This window comes from Chiloscyllium punctatum, chromosome 5 (genome assembly GCF_047496795.1).
Source record: "Chiloscyllium punctatum isolate Juve2018m chromosome 5, sChiPun1.3, whole genome shotgun sequence".
NCBI classification, from domain to species: Eukaryota; Metazoa; Chordata; class Chondrichthyes; order Orectolobiformes; family Hemiscylliidae; genus Chiloscyllium; species Chiloscyllium punctatum.
In genome coordinates, this window is record NC_092743.1 from 9,291,318 (window position 1) to 9,312,543 (window position 21,226).

At 43.9% G+C, this 21,226-nt stretch overlaps 1 long non-coding RNA gene across 1 annotated transcript; it reads left to right on the top strand.

The window, feature by feature from the left end:
• Positions 1–1,965: 1,965 nt before the first annotated feature.
• On the top strand, positions 1,966–7,765 carry LOC140476868 (uncharacterized). Its single transcript, XR_011960616.1, has 2 exons — positions 1,966–2,206; positions 4,111–7,765. It is a non-coding gene; the product is annotated as an uncharacterized lncRNA (long non-coding RNA).
• The last annotated feature ends 13,461 nt before the right edge of the window (positions 7,766–21,226 follow it).

The window sequence follows — 21,226 nt, forward strand, 5'->3', positions numbered from 1 at the left end:
AATGCATCTTCTTCCAGCCAGGCCGAGCAACGAGGTGGCTTCCAATGGCTTGGAATAGTGGTATAGGCTAGGTGCCTCGCTGGGTGGTTTCCCAGTGTGTCCTGTCCAGGGCAAGAGGAGTGGTCTCAGCCTGGAATGGCTTTCTTGTCCAGTCTTGTCCCATCGTATAGGTCTTCGGCGGCTTCCAGGTATTTCAGTAGCCCGGCATGAAGGTCAAATCCCAATACAGAGAGTCTCGTCTCGTCTTGTCCCACACACAAAGCCATGTTGACTATCCTTAATCAGTCCTTGCCTTTCCAAATACATGCAAATTTTGTGTCTCAAAATTCCCTCCAACAACGAGCCTGCCACCAATGTCAGACTCACTGGTTTATAGCTCCTTGGCTTTTCCTTACTACCTTTCTTAAATAGTGGCACTGCATTAGTGGTAGGGGATGCCACTTCCACAAGGGGTCATTCTATGAGTTTCAGTGTCTTAAGAACAGGTTATTCCTTGAGCACAGATTCAATCCTTGATTTGTCTCACCCATATCCCTCTCCCTGTCTTTCTCTAGTACATGTAGAGTACAGTAGCTTTTATTTGTCATTTCTATCATATACAACTGATACAGTAAAAACGAGAGAGTGTTCCTCCAGTACTGAGGGTGCTACATGGACAGCACAAACTACACAATGTGCCGATCCCACCACTGCACGTCATCCCTATCTTGAATGCTATGGCCCTTTCTCATCTAATCTGCTGTCAAACACATCTGAGGAATCCCATTTTAAACTGATGTTGTCAGTTTGAAACCCTCAGTGAATGAAGAATGCTATTCCCATTCTAGAAACCCCTTTCAAACATATACCAGGGCAGCTGCAACAATTGAGGTTTTATTCAGATAGGACAGTGTCAAGTTTAAATCTCCAACTGACCTGCTGCACAAAGTCACCTCCGATTCACTGGTCAGTTCCCCAAGTTTCATGTTGCCCCAGAAATATTTGTGATGTGGAGGTGCCGGTGTTGGACTGGGATGGACAAGGTCGGAAGTCAGACAGCATCAGGTTATAGTCTAACAGGTTTATTTGAAATCACGAGTTTTCGGAGCACTACCCTTTTGTCAGGTGAAGTGAGGAGACCACCCAGGCACAGAATTTATAATCAGAGCAATCAAAAATCATACAAATGGTGTGCGTAGTGTTGACAGGCCAAATGTCAGTCTGAGTAAAGTCTGAATAGCAAGCAAAGGGATGACCTATAATCTGATTAATTGAGACACAGTAATAATAAAAAAAATTTAAAATAATGTGGTGCTGGAGACAAGCCAAATGATATCTGGAAGTGTTTAGAGGGATATGGGCAAAGTGCTGGCAAATGGGACTAGATTAATTTATAATATCTGGTCGGCATGGACGAGTTGGACTGAAGGGTCTGCTTCTGTGCTGTACATCTCTATGACTCTACGACTGGAATAACACGATGCGTATAAGAGTCGCATGCCGAGGTTCCAACCAAAGTAGGAGAAAGTGAGGACTGCAGATGCTGGAGATCAGAGCTGAAAATGTGTTGCTGGAAAAGCGCAGCAGGTCAGGCAGCATCCAAGGAGCAGGAGAATCGACGTTTCGGGCATGAGCCCTTCTTCAGGAAATCCCGAAACGTCGATTCTCCTGCTCCTTGGATGCTACCTGACCTGCTGCGCTTTTCCAGCAACACATTTTCAGTTCAACCAAAGTAACAAGTAATCCAAAACTGTACAAACTAATTAAGGCAGAGAAATCATAACAACTTGTCAAGCCGATGGTGTCAAAACAGGACAATAATGGAGATTTTATAGGTAGAGAACAGAGTGGTGGGGTCACGTAAGCGTGACGTGAACCAAGATATTTGGATTGACTGTGAGCGATGTCAGTCAGAGAGCCCACCCACTCTGCCAATTGTCTCCTCTTCCTCTTCCGGAGCTGGTTCACTTCCCATAGAGACTGAAAACCAAGTGAGGAGATGGTGAGTGAAGGAGCAGCTTTTAGACAAATTGTACCCAAAGTATCCACACCAGTCTTCAGGCAGTCTGACTATCCTGTTGGCAATCAGGGCTAAGAGAGCGGTGTACTGGGTGTTCTGGGCTGAATTGTTTGACTGGAGCTGTGTGCTGGATCTAGAGTCTGGGAGTATTTCCCTTCTGAATTACAAGCTGAATTTTGTTGAAGGCTCATTCCTGAATATGAGAAGGTAAGGTGTAACTGTCCGGGAGGTGAAGAGTTTCTGAGGGGTTTAACTTATTTCCTATTGTTGTGTTCTGTGTGTGTGTGTGTTTGTTGGGAGCTGTGCACTGTGAATTGTCATTTCTATCTTGTGTGTTTGAATCTGGATGTTGCTTGTCTCTTCAAATCCTTCCAATCACCCTATCTCTCTAACCTCATCAACAAATCAGTCAAAGAGTTGTATTTAGATAAAGCCTTTCACGACGACCTGTAAAAATATTTTGCAGACAATGAAGGGCTTTTGAAATGGAGTCATTGTTGTAATTTGGGCAACGTCACAGCTGGTGTGTGCACAGCAAGTTCCCACAAACTGCAGTTTGATGACGATCAGATCTTTTTTTTTAATGTTGTTGATTAGAGATTAATGCAGGCCAGGATTAATAGAAATACCCCTCAGCCATCACATTCTTCTCCAAAATAGTGCCATGGGATCTTTTTATCCCCACTTCAGACAGAGAAGGAGGGGGCCAGATTTGAGATCACATCTGAAAGACATTGCAGCTCTGCCACACTCCTCTTATATTTGACTATTGGTTCGCCATTACCATTCCTGGCTCTTGTTGTCATTTCCTGATGTTGATCAGAGAGACCAATGGTGCCCTGCCTCAGCTCATCTGCTTGTAAAACCAACATCCATACCTTTGTAGGCTTTAGAGTCAATTATTCCAGTGCTGTCGTAGCTGCTTTCAAATAGTGCATTGTAAACCTGAGCTCATCCAAAATTCTGCTCCCTTTTCTTCATTGATACTAAGACGTTGTTCCCCAATCAGCCCTACGCTTAGTGACCTACCTTGGTTCCTAGTCAAGCAACACCTCAGTTTTAAATTTCTCCTCCTTGTTTTCAGATTCTTCCATGACCTTCTTCCTCCCAATCGCTTCATTTTCATTTCAATTCAGTTGCTGTCCCTAGAGACACACTTATTGATATGTCTTTTCATGCCTTCTTTGAAGATTGTACCTGAGGGCATAACCCTTTCCCTAAAACCTTGGGGCTGTGGCTGATTTGGGGTGTACAGTCTGAGTGGGTGCAGTGTATCTAACTTCTCAGGATAAACTTGAACCCTTCAATCAACTACACTGAAGTAATATTTTCCTCAGCTTCTAGCAACATTGTGCTTTCTTCAAATATTTTCTAAATCAAGAAAAGAATTTTCAAAATCTCCACCGAATTAACATTTCTGCTCAGTTTTTAAAATATTAAATTGTTTTCTTAGGATAAAACTGACCTTCACCAACTTAACATGATTTGGGAAACATTTGCATGATTTGTTTTAAGACTACCCACTAGTGAACACAGTGTAAACATCACTGTGGGCGGCACGGTGGCACAGTGGTTAGCACTGCTGCCTCACAGCGCCAGAGACCCGGGTTCAATTCCCGCCTCAGGCGACTGACTGTGTGGAGTTTGCACGTTCTCCCCGTGTCTGCGTGGGTTTCCTCCGGGTGCTCCAGTTTCCTCCCACAGTCCAAAGATGTGCAGGTCAGGTGAATTGGCCATGCTAAATTGCCCCTAGGGGGTAGATGTAGATGTAGGGGTATGGGTGGGTTGCGCTTCGGCGGGTCGGTGTGGACTTGTTGGGCCGAAGGGCCTGTTTCCACACTAAGTAATCTAATCACAGTACTTTGCCTGGGTAGAGGAATGAAAGTAGCCATGTAGTCTGATACTGAACGTTATCTCCTGCTGGGAAGGGAGGGTATGTGAGGAAAAAGAAAGGAGTGACACCCAATGCACCCCAAAACACGCACAAACACACACACACAAACACACACAATATTGACACGGTGGAACAGTCTCTAACTGAGGTGTCAGGCTCTTCAGGAAAGGAGGAGAGGGAATCAGAGGAAATAATGTTTTCTTTTCCTGTTTTACAGAAGGATATTACCGTATGACATCAGAGAATACAAAGAAGATAGACAGCACAGCTGGATCCTGACTATCACCCAAGGAGCAGCCGCACAACGACATGAATGAGAAACCAACTGAGTGTGAGGAACATGACCAGGTTTGCACACAGTCATCAGCAGCCATGAATCACCAACACACTCAAGGAGATGAGAAGCCATTCAGGTGTGAGTTGTGCAAAAAGTCATTCTCGAAATCATGCAACCTCCACAGGCACCAACGCACACACACAGGAGAGAAACCGTTCATGTGTGAGGTGTGTGATAAAGCATTTGCAGACTTATCGACACTCCGTGCACACCAACCTATTCATACAGGGGGGAAGCCAGTCAAGTGCGAGGTGTGTGATAAATCCTTTTCACTTTTAAGGAGCCTCCTGGTTCATCAGAAGATCCATACAAGGGAGAAATCCTTCAAGTGTGAGGTTTGCGGTAAAGCTTTTGCAACATCTTCGAGCTTCCTGAAGCACCAGATGATTCACACCGGAGAGAAACCCTTCCAATGTGGTGTTTGTAAAAGGTCTTTCATCCAGTCGTCTGATCTCCTAAGGCATCAGAGGATTCACACAGGAGAGAAACCCTTTAAATGTGACCTCTGTGACCGAGTGTTCAGACAGTCATCAACCCTTGTGGATCACCGGCGTATTCACACGGGGGAGAAGCGGTTCCCATGTGAGGTGTGTGACAAGTCTTTCTCAAGATCCTCATACCTCCTGCGACATCAGAGGATTCACACAGGGGAGTAATCCTTCAGCTCTTACAAAGAGACTCTCAACTAAATATCTGATCTTCCAAGACACCAGAGACTCCATGTTGGTGAGAAACTTGGTCCATCAACACACTTGCACAAGGGAGGAACACTTCTGGTGTCGGTTCTGTAATGATTGTGTCAGACCTCCAGGAACATCAGCAAACCCGCAAGGGAGACAAAACATTCCAGTGTCCTCCTCCCCCCTCCCTCACCAGGCACCGATGTCTCCACAAGGTCTTGGAGCACGCTCACCTGATTCTCCTACACTGCGTGCTGTCTGTGTTGTTTACCCTGCAGTGCTCAGACAGGGGAAACCGTCTGTCTCAAACCTCTCCCACCATCGGTCCAATCATTTCAAGAATGTCAATTTAACATTTGACCAATGATCAAAGAAAGACATCAATATGTATAGAAGCTTCTGTATAAAACTCAGTGTCCTTTCAGTGCTGACTCTCACTCTGACCAAAAAGACGATCAGACACTCAGCAGTTAGAATACGATCAACCAGCACATGGACCTGGGGGAGGAACCACTCCTGGGGTGGTTATGGTGGGACCTCAATTACCCCCAGTGTCCCTGGCCTATGAAGTGGGAGGAGTGGCCAGGAATCCTGTTCCTCATCAGTGAGCTCAGCTGGGAAGTCAGAGGGAAGATGGGATGTGTCTCGGCTGAGACAGTCTCCATTATCTCAGAACGTTCACTGTCTGGTTCTCCACCTGCTGAATGGCCACTCAGCCAGAGCACTTGAGGCCAATCAGTGTCCACAGTCTGGCCTCCAGGAGGATTTAGATGGAATGAGAAGACAACAGCTTGCATTTACATAGCACCTTGATGCAGTAAAATGTAGAGATGTAATCAGATGAAAATTAACACAGAGACCAAGAAGGAGGGATGAACAAAAATGTGATCAAAGACGTGAGTTTAATAAGGAAAGAAAGATAAAGATGCAGAGAGGTTTAAGAGGGAATTCTAAAGATTTCATAACACTGGAGGAGCATCTGTTCCAAGCAGTGTTAGTATGAGAGGGGTTGCCTATAGGGAAAAGGGGAGGCAATGGCCTAGTGGTATTAACACTAGATTATTGATCCAGAGACTCAGGTAATTTTCTGCAGACCTGGGTTCGAATCCTGCCATGGCAGACAGTGGAACTTGAATTTGATGAATCCAGGAATGAAGAGACTAATGATATCCATGAATCCATTGCTGATTGTCGGAAAAACCCATCTGGTTCACTAATGTCCTTTAGGGAAGGAAACTGCTATCCTTACCTGGTGTGGCCTCCATGTGACTCCAGACCCACAGCAATGTGGTTGACTCTTAACTTAGGGATGGGCAATAAATGCTGGTATAGCAAGCGATGCTCTCATCCCATGAATGAATTTTTTAAAAAACGAATCCTTTAAGTGTGAGATTTGCATTCAAGTTTTTATGGTTCTTAGAGCCTTCTGAGATGTCAGAAGAGTTACACAGGGTGTGTGTAATGAGCAACTCAGTCTTCAGTCCTCATACCACTTACTTTCTCACACTGTTGCAGATTTGTCCTTTTCAATAATTCAATTCCCTCTTTGAACCTAACTCCAACACCTTCTTGATAGCCTATTCAGGATCCCACTCCAGGTTTTCTGACTGTGGATCATGACCTCTGGTGGTATTGCCAGCTGAAATATTGGCATTGTGATCCCATGCAGTGACATCTGCTATGGAGCTGGGACTGAATTCTAATAGCTGTGCGGCCCTTTAAATTATCAAAGCTTTCCACTCATTGATGTGTCCTACACACTCAATAAAAACAGCCTAAATCGCATCTTCTGCTGAAAAACCTAGTAGCAAAGTAGGTGCTTTTGATTTAAAATCCCTATTGATTTATCATTTTTATCTCCCGCATCTTTCCTCATGGTTTGCCAGTTACTGAAAATCCGTATTTTCTGGTTCTTAACCCTTTTACAAATGAGAACAATTTCTCTTTATATAATCTGTCCAGACCCCTCATCATTTTCAATAGGTCTATGGCATCTGAACTCCTTCTCCAACAAGAGCAGTCCAAATCTCTCCAGTAACTGAAGTATGTTCTCATGAATCTTCTCTGGCATCTTATCTAATATTCCCACAATCTTCCTAAAGAGTGGTCCCACAACTGAATGCAGTGCTCCAGCTGAGACCAATTTTGTAGATATTTAGCATTACTTTTTTTTCTTTTTGTTCTCTGTGTCTCACTGATAAACCTCACAATGCCATTAGCTTCTTTAACTGCCTTCCAAATCTGTGGAGATAAATCAGAGTTAAGGTTTTGGGTCTTCAGAACTGAAGAAGGGTCATTGAACCCCTCAGTCTGCTTTCTCTCCACAGAAGGCAAACTTGCTGAGTTTCCCCAGCAATTTCTTTTTGTTTATGACTTCCTGTAATCGCTGTTCTTTCATTTTGTTTTAGTTAGACACTATTTTTCCTTAACAAATCCCTGAAGCATTTCTGAATTTATCCACATTCTTCCATGTGACTAATAATTCTGTCCCGAATAACTGTTTCTGGACGCTACCCCACTACTGAGGGTAGATTAGATTAGATTAGACTACTTACAGTGTGGAAACAGGCCCTTCGGCCCAACAAGTCCACACCGCCCCGCCGAAGCGTAACCCAGATGGCTTGTCTGTAATTTCTGGGCCAAACTTTACAATTTAAGACATTTCAAAGGAACAATTATCAAGCAAACTTTGACATCAAGTCACTTGAGGAGATAGGATAAATAAGGAAAGGGATGATAGAGTCATAGATGTTTAAGGAATATCTTAAAAAAGGGAAGGGAGAGATGAGAAATATTGGGATTGTCACTGGGCAGTGCTTACCTTCATATTGACAAATAAACTGGGTTCATTCTTCCTTCAGTGTCTTGGTGAATATTGAGTTTATGGAACAACTAAACCTGTAGAGCTGGTTCTGCTATAATGTGTATTTCTTAAACACGAATTGGATATAACTGGATTGAAGAATTTAGACCATTATTTTTAAAAGGCAAACTTCCCTTTCCTGCATTGGCTATAACACAATTCCGGCCCCATTGGTTTAAATGATGCTGCGAAGAGAGGATTTTCTTATAACGTGGGATTGCACAGGAACAGAACTGTCGCGTTCTGTCAGAACAGACTGTACAATAAAGAATGCAAAATGAGAATAAGCCACCAGAGGGCGATAACATACAATAGCACAGAGCTCAGGATGAAGGACCATGGCTACTGTGGTAGAGGAATTAAAATCAGGAACAATCAAGAAAATGTTGGAAGGCCACAAGATCCCAGAGGGTTATGGTGCTGGAGGAGCTTGTGAAGATAGAGTGAGGTATTGAAAGGATGGAAAAGCATGTATGAGAATTTTAAAAATCAATCTGTTACATAACAGACTGGAACGGCACGGTTCAAAGTTTGGGAGAACGGCATGGTGGCTCAGTGGTTAGAACTGCTGCCTCACAGCACCAGGGACCTGGGTTCGATTCCTACCTGTCTGTGTGGAGTTTGCACATTTTCCCCGTGTCTGCGTGGGCCTCCTCCGGGTGCTCCGGTTTCCTCCCACAAGCCAAAGATGTACAGGTCAGGTGAATTGGCCGTGCTAAATTGCCCATAGTGTTAGGTGCATTAGTCAGGGGTAAATATAGGGCAGGGGAATGGGTTTGGGTGGGTTACTCTTCAGAGGGGGGGGTGTAGACTTGTTAGGCCAAAGGGCCTGTTTCCACACTGTAAGGAATCTAATCTAATAACAAAACCTCCAGGGTGTCAGTGACTCAGAAGGAAAATCCTGTACGGATCAATGTGAAACCACAGCAAGATCTATTGACATATTCTGGTTTTGTTGTGGTCTGATCTGGATTTGTAACGAAGGCACCACAAGAATGGTCATTCTGTTGCTCCAAAATCTACCAGATTTTTTCTGCACTTAAACCAAGCCTCTGTGCATCATTCATTTGAGTGTTAGGTTCATCAGATAATTTGTCTTATTTTTGTTTTTAGACTGCCCCTGCACCATGCCAACCTCTATTCTTTCCTCATTTATGATTGCAGCAATTCAATATAAATAAAAACACATTATGTTTACTGTTGTTTTCCATGATACTACAGACGAAAGGGTTGTGGGATCTGTTATGGACCAGACCAAACCCCCTAAAAATATATTCAGAAGACACCTAGACCCTAACTTTTTTTTATTTTAAAGGCAAGTGTCAGACGTTGCAGTCCAGATGCAATTTGATTGATTAAACTGCCAGTTTGGAAGCAAACACATTTTATTCATACGTATACTTAAAATACAACTAGACAAAATTGAATAATTTAACGCTATTGGAAAATGTGACCGAATAACAGATTATTTAACTGCTGAACAGTGACTGTTCTAATATAGTAACAATCCACTCCCTTGACAAAAGCAAATGCAGAAAAATAGATTGTCTCACATTCAATTTTAACAGCAGGGAGAGAAGCCCAGCTTTTAGCTGTAACAGAGAGAGGAAAAACAGCTTCCACATTTAGCTTCAAGACCCCTCTCATACTAACACTGCTTGGGACAGATGCTCCTCCAGTGTTATTGAATCTTCAGCTAAGGGGAACAATTGACAATTGCTTTCTATTCTCCCTGTCCATTCCCGTCAAAATCTTATACATTTTTCTCAGGTTCCCACCTCAACCTTTTCTGCTCCAAAGAAAACAACCAGAGCTTATCCAGCCTCTCTTCAGTGTTGAAGAGCACCATCCCAGATAACATCCTGCTGAGTCTCCCTCTGCACCTCCTCCACTGCAATCATGTGGTGACCAGCAGTGTACCTCTCCACTGACATTCTCATTCGTTTGGTTGAACTGGTCCTCACCCTCAATAATTTATCTTTTGAATCCTCCCACTTCCTCCAGACGAAAAAGGTAGCCATGGGCCCCAGCTATGCCTGTCTCTTTGTCGGTTATGTAGAACAGTCCATCTTCTGGAGTTATACTGGCACCATTCCCCAGCTCTTCCTCCGCTGCATCTGCATTGGCGCCACCTCATGCTCCCGCAAGGAGGTTGAACAGTTCAACTTCACCAATATATTCCACCCCAACCTTAAGTTCACCTGGACCATCTCAGACACCTCCCTACCCTTCCTGGACATCTCCATCTCCATCTCCATCAACGGTGACCGACTCAACACAGGCATCTTCTACAAACCCACCAACTCCCACAGCCACCTGGACTACAACTCCTCTCACCCTGCCTCCTGTAAAAACTCGATCCCTTATTCCCAATTCCTCTGCCTGTGCAGCATCTGCTCCCAGGAGGACCGGTTCCACCACAGAACGCACCAGATGGCCTCCTTCTTCAAAGACCACAATTTTCCCTCCCATGTGGTTGATGATGCCCTCCTGCACATCTCAACCACATCCTGCACCTCCGCCCTCAAACGCCACTCTTTCAACTGCAACAAGGACAGACCCCCTACCGCCCCCCCGCCCCCCCTCCCCCTCCCCCTCCCCCAGTCCTCACCTTTTAACCCACTAACCTCCGGATACATCGTATCATCCTTCACCATTTCTGCCACCTACAAATGGACACCACCACAGATATATTGCCCTCCCCACCCCATCTGCTTTTCATAAAGACCATTCCTTCTGCAACTCTCTTGTCAGGTCCATGCCCCCCACCATTCCACTCTCCCCTCCCAGTACCTTCCCTGCCACCGCACGAATTGCAAAACCTGGGCCGACACCTCCCCCCTCACCTCCGTCCAAGGCACCAAAGGAGCCTTCCACAGTAAGGCTTTCAACAAGGTTCCCCATGGGAGATTGGTTAACAAGGTTAAATCTCATGGAATACAGGGAGAACTAGCCATTTGGATACAGAACTGGCTGAAAGGTAAAAGACAGAGGGTGGTGGCGGAGGGTTGTTTTTCAGACTGGAGGCCTGTGACCAGTGAAGTGCCACAAGGATTGGTGCTGGGTCCACTACTTTTCATCATTTATATAAATAATTTGGATGTGAGCTTAAGAGGTATGGTTAGTAAGTTTGCAGATGACACCAAAATTGGAGGTGTAGTGGACAGCAAAGAAGGTTACCTCAGATTACAACAGGGTCTTGATCAAATGGGCCAATGGGCTGAGAAGTGGCAGATAGAGTTTAATTCAGATAAATGCGAGGTGCTGCATTTTGGGAAAGCAAATCTTAGCAGGACTTATACGCTTAATGGTAAGGTCCTCGGGAGTGTTGCTGAACAAAGAAAAACAAACCTGCTTGGAGTGCAGGTTCATACCTCCTTGAAAGTGGAGGCGCAGGTAGATAGGATAGTGAAGAAGGCATTTGGTATGCTTTCCTTTATTGGTCACAGTATTGAGTACAGGAGTTGGGAGGTCATGTTGCAGCTTTACAAGTCATTGGTGAGGCCACGTTTGGAGTATTGCGTGCACTTCTGGTCTCCTTCCTATTGGAAGGATACTGTGAAACTTGAAAGGGTTCAGAAAAGATTTACAAGGATGTTGCCAGGGTTGGAGGATTTAAGCTATAGGGAGAGGTTGAACAGGCTGGGGCTGTTTTCCCTGGAGCGTCAGAGGCTGAGGGGTGACCTTATAAAGGTTTATAAAATCATGAGGGGCGTGGATAGGGTGGTTGGACAAGGTCTTTCTTCTGGGGTGAGGGAGTGCAGAACTAGAGGGCATAGGTTTAGGGTGTGAGGGGAAAGATATAAAAGAGGCCTAAGGGGCAGCATTTTCATGCAGAGGGTGGTGTGTATGTGCATTGGGCTGTCAGAGGAAGTGATGGAGGCTAGTACAATTGCAACATTTAATAGGCATCTGGAAAGGTTTGGAGGGATATGGGCCAGGTGCTGGCAGGTGAGACTAGATTGGGGTGGGATATCTGGTCAGCATGGATGAGTTGGACTGAAGGGTCTGTTTTCGTGCTGTAGATTTCTATGACTCTATGACACATCTATCAGAGTTTTAACTGCACTTCCACACATGTCATTTACTGTATCCATTGCTTCTGATGTGGTCTCCTCTCAATTGGGGAGACAGGATGCCTACTTGCAGAGCGCTTCAGTGAGCGTCTCTGGGACACCTGCACCAACCAATCCCGCTGCCCCGTGGCCGAACACTTAGAGTCATAGAGAGGTAAAGCATGGAAACAGACCCTTCGGTCCAACCCGTCCATGCCGACCAGACATCCCAACCCACTCTAGTCCCACCTGCCAAGACCCAGCCCATATCCCTCCAAACCCTTCCTATGAATATACCCATCCAAATGCCTCTTAAATGTTACAATGGTACCAGCTTCCACCACATCTTCTGGCAGCTCATTCCATACACGTACCACCCTCTGCATGAAAAAGTTGCCCTTTAGGTCTCTTTTATATCTTTCCCCTCTCTCCTCTAGTTCTGGACTCTCCGCCCCCAGGGAAAAGACTTTGTCCATTTACCCTATCCATGCCCCTCATAATTTTGTAAACCTCTGTAAGGTCACACCGCAGCCTCCAACGCTCCAGGGAAAACAGCCCCAGCCTGTTCAGCCTCTCCCTATAGCTCAGATCCTCCAACCCTGGCAACATCCTTGTAAATCTTTTCTGAACCCTTTCAAGTTTCACAACACCTTTCTGATAGGAAGGAGATCAGAATTGCACGCAATATTCCAACAGTGGCCTAACCAATGTCCTGTACAGCCGCAACATGACTTCCCAACTCCTGTACTCAATACTCTGACCAATAAAGGAAAGCATACCAAATGCCTTCTTCACTATCCTATCTACCTGCGATTCTACTTTCAAGGAGCTATGAACCTGCACTCCAAGGTCTCTTTGTTCAGCAACACTCCTGAGGACCTTACCATTAAGTGTATAAGTCCCCTCCCTCTCCGCCATGGACATGCAGGTCCTGGGCCTCCTCCGTCACCACACTAACCACCCCACACTTGGAACGCCTCATCTTCTGCCTTGGGACCCTGCAACTACACACATCAATGTGGATTTCACCAGTTTCCTTATTCCCCTTCCCTCACCTTCTCCCAGTTCCAACCTTCCAACTCAGCACCGCCCTCATGAGCTCTTCTACCTGTCCGCTCCACCCTCCTCTTCATTACGCATTACCCCCCACTTCCACCTACCCTTTACACTCTCAGCTACCTTCCCCCCCACCCCCCTCCCCAGCCCCACCCCATCCCATTTATCTCCCCACTCCCTCGGCTCACAAGCCTCATTCCTAATGAAGGGCTTTTGCCGAAGATCTCGATTCTCCTGCTCCTTGAATGCTGCCTGACCTGTTGTGCTTTTCCAGCAACACACCCTTGACCCTGACCAGTACTGTAGCTGAGGCCTAACCAAAGTCTTATACAGCTCCAATGTAACTTATTGCTCTTATAATCTATGCCTTGACTGATAAAGACAAGTGTCCTATTTGCCTTCTTAACTACCTTACTAATCAGCCTTGCCATATTTTGGGATTTGTGGACAATTACCCAAAGATCCTTCTGAGCTTCCAAATGCCAGTCATTGTCTACTCCCTTGTCTTGTTACTTTTTGCAACGTGCATGGCCTCACATTTATTACGGTTCAGTTCTATCTGCCACTGATCTGCCCATCTGACAAATCTCCTGTCACCTAAGACCTTCTTCCTCACTATCAACACCTGGCCAATCATCATGTCATCTGCAAACTTACTTATCATCATCCCCCATCCCACCAACTCTCACCTACGTTATATATACCATAAATAATAAGGGACCCAGCACTGATGTCTGTGGTACACCTCTGGACACTGGCCTCCAGTCACACAAACAGCCTGCGACCATCACCTTCTGTCTTCTGTGACTAAGTCAGTGTTGAATCCACTTGCCATGTTACCCTGACTCCAGTGTGCTTTTACCTTCTTTATCAGGTCTCCCCTGTGGGATGTTGTGAAAGGCTTTGCTGAAATCCAATCAAAACTACATCAACTGCACTCTCCTTATCTACAGACTTGGTCACTTTTTGAAAATCCAGCCAGATTTGTGAGGCATGGTGTCCCTCAGACAAAACCATGCTGACTATCTGTTTGGCAAAAGTGAGGACTGCAGATGCTGGAAACCAGAGTCTAGATTAGAGTGGTGCTGAAAAAGCACAGCAGGTCAGGCCAACTATCTATTTGTCAGGTTTAAAAATCACACAACACCAGGTTTTGCTCCAGGTGATAGGTTTATTTGGAAGCACTAGCTTTCGGAGTGCTGCTCCTTCATCTGGTGGTTGTGGAGTATAAGATCTTAAGACATAGAATTTATAGCAAACGTTTACAGTGTGATATAACTGAAATTATACATTGGAATAGACCTGGATTGTTTGTCAAGTCTCACACCTTTTAGAATGGGCCTGTTGATTTCAGTTCTTTCATATGTAAATTCCAGAACTTTCTTAAAAGTATATTCTCAAGTGAACTTTAACAATAGGTGCCATGTTGGCCTAGATAATGTATTGATGGTGTGAAGTGCCCTGTGCGAGGCTGTCTGTGGCCCAATGTTCAGACTGCTTCTATTTCTAAAGAGGGGATTTACAGAATCTTACATGGATTTGTGCAGTTTTTGAGCAAAGTAAAATGTAATTCTGCAAGTACCAATTCACCCCACAAACTTAAATGTGTGTGTGTGTGTGTGCATGTGGGTGTGTGTTGGGGTGTGTGTGGGGAGGGGTTATGATTGTCTATGACAGAGTACACATATGTGTATGTGTGTGAGTGTGGGAGTATTTGTGTGAGCGTATGAGAGAGCTTGTGCATGTGAGAGGGTCTGCGTGAGTATATGGGTCTGTAGGAGTGTGTGTGTGTATACACATGTGTAGTACAGTGAGGTCACCTGTAGTGTGGCATGAACCCAAGGTCCTGGTTGAGGCCATCCCCATGGGTACCAAATTTGGTTATCAGCCTCTGCTCGGCCACTCTGCGTTGTTGCCTGTCCCGAAGTCCATCTTGGAGGATGGTCACCTGAAGATCCGAGGTCGAATGTCCTGAACCACTGAAATGTTCTCTGACTTGGAGGGAACCCTCCTGTCTGTTGATTGTTGTGCAGTGCCCATTCATCTGTTGCCGTAACCTCTGTTCAGTCTCACCAATGTACCATGCCTCAGGGCATCCTTGCCTGCAGCATATGAGATAGACAACATTGGCAAGTCACATGAGTATCTGCCGCGTACATGGAGCAAGGTGTCCTCACATGTAATGGCGGCATTCATGTCCACACTCTTACACGTCTTGTAGCATCTACCATGACAGGGTTGTATGGAGTTGTCCTGAAAGCCGGGCAGTTTGCTGCAAACATTGACCTGTTTGAGAGTTCGGAATGGCCTCAACCTGGACCTTGAGTTCATGTCACACTACAGGTGACCCCACTGTACTAAAGACACACACACACGCACGCACTCACGCAGACCCTCTCTCTCTCTCTCTCATACACTCTCTCTCATACACTCACACATACACTCCCACACTCACATCCAAGCATCCTCTCACAGACTTATCCCCCTTTACACTGACACTCACACAGATACACACACTCTCTCACAGACACTCTCAACTCCACCCCAACCACACCCACATGCACACACACATTTATAAGTTTGTGGGGTGAATTTGTACTTGCAGAATCACATTTTATTTTGCTCAAAAACCACATGAAACTTTTAAGAAAGTTCTGGAATTTACATATAAAAGAACTGAAACCAACATACACATTCTAGAGATGAGAGACTTAACAAACAATTAATGCCTTTTTCATTATATAAATTCAGTTACATCACTCTGTAAACTTTTGCTGTAAATTCTGTGTCGGACGATCTTATACTCCAGAACCACCTGATGAAGGAGCAGCGTTTCGAAAGCTAGTGCTTCCAAATAAACCTGTTGGACTTTAACCTGGTGTTGTGTGATTTTTAACCTTGTACACCCCAGTCCAACACCGGCACCTCCAAATCATATTTTTCAGGGGGATCCATGCCAAACAAATCTCTTTTGCATTTTAAAGGAGGTGACCAAGTGTGTTTAAATGCAGCTTAACAAATTAACGTAAGTCAATCAATGTTGGATTACATTAACACCCAAGCCAGAAACAGCCTATTCTGTATTGGTTTTTGGGATGTGAGTGTTCTGGCCAGTTTATTGCCTATCCCTAATTGTCCTTGAACTGAATGGTTTTCCGAGGGCAGTTTAGAGTCAGCCACATTGCTGTGGGTCTGGAGTCATGTGTAGGCCTGACCAGGTAAGTGCAGCAGATCTTCCTTCTCCAAAGGGCATTAGTGAATCAGATGTGCATTTACATTTACATGGTTACCATGAGAATAGTTTTATTTGTATTACAGGTTTATGAATTGAATTCAAATTTTGCTGTGTTGCTATTCAAACCCATGACTGAGAACATTACAACCCTAGTGACAATAAGCTACATCACCACTTCCCCATCTGTCAAGTGCAGGTAAATCAACAAGTGAATGATCAATGCCTGCTTAATAATCATCAAAAAATTCAGACTGTAAGGACACAAACAAGCTTTTCAACTTATGATTACATCCAACAGCACAATGAGATCACCTTTCATCCTTCTAAATTCCTACAAATAGAGTCCCAACTTGCCTTAAATGTGAAATGTTTATGTATTATTAACTGACAAAATTTAAAGAGGCAATGCCTATTAATTTCCTCAGATTGGTTCGTGTTCCACCATCATAACTCCAATACAGAGCATATCAGTTTTCAGTATGAAATATGAACAGGAATAGGCTATTCGGCCCAGCAAGGCTGCTCCACCACACAATAGGATCATGGCTGATGTAACATTCCCCATGTCCACTTTCTCGCCCTTTCCCTGTAACCCTTAATTCCAAGACTGATCAAGAATCTACCCATCTCAGCCTTAAATATACACAAGGACTCTGCTCCCACAGCTCTCTGGGGCAAGGTGTTCCAAAGGCTCTCAACTCTCTGAGAGAAGAAATTCGTCTCCCCCATCCCGCCTCATCTCAGTCAAAATTGGTTCCTCTCTAAACTGAGGTTATGCCCTCTGGTCCGAGACTGAGGGGAAACATCTCACCATTTATCCAAACAATCTCTTAAAAATCAATGTTTCAATGAGATCACCTTTCATCCTTCTAAATTCCTACAAGTAGAGTCCCAACTTGTTAGTCTTTGAAAGACAATTCTTTCATCATGGTGGGTGGTGGGGGGGGGGGCGGGGTGGTGGTGGGGGGGGATGGGGATGGGGGAGATCTTCCAGAAGTATGGTCAAAATTTCATGAGCCAATTACTGATATATGAAGAATTTTGATGTTAGGTTTGGTCAAAGAGGCAGGTTTTACAGAACGACATTGAAGTGAGGAGAAACAGAGAGATGGAGATTTGGAAATGTTTAAGGAATCCCAGAGTTTCAAACTCAGGCAGTTAAAGGTTCAGCTACTAAAAGAAGCAATGAAATTTGGAAATGCTCAATGGGCCAAAATTAGAGAAGCACAGAGATCTGTCAGGGCTGTCAGTGCTTTCGGGAGATTGCAGAGGTAAAAGGGCTGAGGTCATAGACAAATTTGTAAATGAGGATGAGATTTTGTTTGATGCCTTACTGGACTAGGAGCCAATGTACACCAGTGAGTGTAGGGGTGACGGATAAGCTGTTTACCCCTTTGATTCTTCTGTTGTTATCATTTGTGCCAAAATTATCACCTTTGGTGCATTTTATTTTCCATGTTTATTTGACTTGATGTAATCTTTTGTCAATCGATGAGATTAATGCAAAGGCTTCTTTTTTGACATAAGTACATTAGAGAAATTGTTGTGAATATATATTAATAATTAAGGACCATGAGAAACTGGAATATGGAACTACTGGACACTCTGGAATAAACTAGGAGGGTTTGAAGGAATGTGTTATTTCTTGGAACTGTTCAGCAGTAAAATGAGCTGTGACTCACCTGTTAGTTACTGAACCATCTAGTTATTTTGGAAAGTAAACAAGCTACACTTTTAAGAGAGGTAAGAGCTGAAGTTTATGATTTTAATCACTGAACAAGTTTGGTTGGAAGAGATGGGGGCCTATGTATTGAAGGTTGCTTAGCAACAGTCTTCTAGTTTGTTCCTGGTTATTTTTAGGACCTGGATGTTTCATGAGAAGAATAAAAGACCTCCAAATTGTACAGTGGGCAAGGGCTCTCTCTCCTGAAAATATAAGAAGAAACCCTAACTCAGATTACAAAGAGATCTTGATCAATTAATTAAATGGGCTGAGGAGTAGCAGTTGGAGTTTAATTTAGATAAATGAGAGGTATTACATTTTGGTAAAACAACAACATACAATTAAAAGTAGATCTTGGGTAGTACTGTATAATTCTTTGAAGATTGCTCACATGTGGACAGGGTGGTGGAGGTATTTAGCATGCTTGCTTTTTTTGCTCTGACATTTGAGTTGGGACGTCATGTGAGATTGTACAGGCTGTTGGTGAGGCCACTTCTAGAGTACTGTGTCCAGTTCTGGTCATCCTGTTAGAGGAAGGATATTATTAAGATGGAGAGGGTTCAAAAGAGATTTACCATGATGTTGCCAGGAATGGAGGGTTTGAGTTGTAAGGAGAGACTGGATAGGCTGGGGCTGTTTTTTTTAGTGGAGTGCAGGAGTTAAGGGGTGACCTTATCAAGGTTTATCAAGAGGGTAAAAATAAAGTGAAGGGCAGATGTCCTTTCCCTAGGGTGAGAGATTTCAAAGTTAGGGTACATAGTTTCAAGGTGAGAGGAGAGAGATTTTAAAAAGACGTAAAAGATATATAATATCTGCAGAACTATATCATCTTGTTTCTTATGTGCAAGTGTTTGACTGTGATTAAAGGGATATTGTTCAATTCCATAACTTTGTGTATTTGGTAACCACTTTTGCCACTTTGTTAATCATAAATTTTATTAATAATACATGTGTTATTTTGGAATTTCTTAAACAAACCTATTCAAAGTGTCTTTTATTCTGGATAACACCAACAATTTGGCCATTCCAGTGCTTGAATGGAAAGAGTTGCACAAGTGGCATGGCTCATGGGATCCGGGATCTTGTTGATTTTGGGGAGCTTCCTGATCACAGTTACCTAGAGAGGGCAGTTGACCATTTGTAAGCAATTTTATGAAAGTTTATTGAGTTTGTTGAGTAGCTGTAGTTTATTTATGATGCACTTTTCAGATGGACAAAGAAAAAGGTAACCCATGACAGATGAGAATTCTTTACCATTCCTGAAGCCATTGTGTAAAATGGTAGAGACCAGTGGGTGGTTTTGGACTACTGAATGGGTGGTTTTGGACTACTGAGTGGGTGGTTTTGGACTACTGAGTTTTTGTCTCTAATGTTGTGCTATCTTTGCTAAGACATAGTCTTTGTTCTTCCCTCGGACTGATGGAGAGGAATTCCTTGTCTTCCTTCCAAGAAGATGATTGTTCATCCCTTGTATCCTCTTGCTCATAACCACATCTCCCCAGCTGTCCATTTGATATACTTTATTTTGTGGCCTGTCAATAAATGCAGTCAAGCACTTGCCTAAACCTCTCTTAGCCAATAACCCCATGGATGATCGGTGCCCCTTTGCCCATCTCCTTTGAAAGTTGGCTTTCATTCCTTCCAAGAACAAAAACTTCTCATTTTCTCAACACTGCATCCATAATAAGATTGTGTGGTACTCTATAAATCTTTTGTTGATGCTTGTGGGAGGCCAGTTACTATGGTACACAGGAATACTTAAAAGAACTCAGTTTTAAATGAAAACCCAATTTCCAATAGGTTCAATTACCGGTACCTACCTCCCATCAGGCATGAATTAGAATTAGAACTAGAATCAGAATCCCTACAGTGTGGAAACAGGCCCTTCGGCCCAAAAAGTCCATACCACCCCTCTGAAGATTATACCAGCCAGACCCATTACCCTACATTTCCCCTGACTAATGCACCTAACCTACATGTCCCTGAACACAATGGGCAACTTAGCACGGCCAATTCACCCTAACTTGCATGTCTTTGGATTGTGGGAGGAAATCGGAGCACCTGGAGGAAACCCATGCAGAAACGGGGAGAATGTGCAAACTCCACACAGACAGTTGTCCAAGGCTGGAATCAAACCCGGGTTCCTGGTGCTGTGAGGCAGCAGTGCTAACCACTGAGCCACTGTGCTGCCCCAGACATATCAATATATGTCTGAAAAAAAAGGAAGATTGAATTTCTGTAGTACCTTTCACAACTGTTGGATATCTCAGTGGTCTGTATAACTAATTGAGTTCTTCTGTGGTATTGTAATGTAGAAGACACAGCAACCAACTTACATACAGCATCTTCCACGACCAACAGTGTGATGATCACAAGATCATTTGATTGGCGTGTGTCCTGCTGTTTGAGGTGCTAAATATTTGCTCAGAAGCAAGAGCAAATTCCCCTGTTTTCCTTCTAAATGGTCAGGCTTTTAATCCCCTGAGCAGGCAATTTACTGTGTCATCTAAAATTCAAATCACCTACAATGCTCTGCTCCCACAATAATGCACGGATACAGCGACCTCAATATTTCTGCTCACTTCCTGGGGGTGGGGCTTGACCCAGGGACCAGAGTCAGCCACAGCTTATACATGAACTCACAATGAACTTCTGTATTCTGTAAACTGTATTTTATTTTAATTCATTCATGTCACTGGCCGGGCCAGCATGTATTGCCCGTCCCTAATTGTGAGTCAAGTACTTTGCTGTGGGTGTGGAACAGATAAGGACGGCGGTTTTCTTTCCCCAAAGGACATTAAAGAATATTAGTTTTCCAAGAATTGACAATGGATTCATGGTCATCATCCAGATTTTTAAAAAATTGAATTCAAATTCCATCATCTGTGGTTCAATTCTGGGATCTCTGGATGAACAGACTAGTGAGAATGCCACGAGGTCATTGCTTTCCCTGTGTGCACACACTTCAATAAAAAAGCATCTCATTCCATCCTGACAAGTCTACCTCGACTACCCAGTTCTAGTCACTGATTGGATAGTAGAATTTCCTGTCTCAGAGTGCAAAATGTAACTTTTTACCCTTTGTGAATAATCTTTTGACCTTGTGCAATCCAGCAGTGATCATTGTTTTCAGAATGTACACTTCCTGTGTGAAGTCGACAGGAAGTTGTCAACAACATTTTCAGAAGCTTTTGCAATAACAGAGGTCCCGTCAGTATGTTTTGGAAATGATGGATCAGTTTCTGGCAATAAATACCTCTGAAGGTCAATTCCTGATCAGGCATATCACACAATAACAGATGGTGACATGAATAGTAACAAATCAGTTCTTTATTCACTTATTTATATCAATACAACACTTGATAAACATTTACAAACCGATAA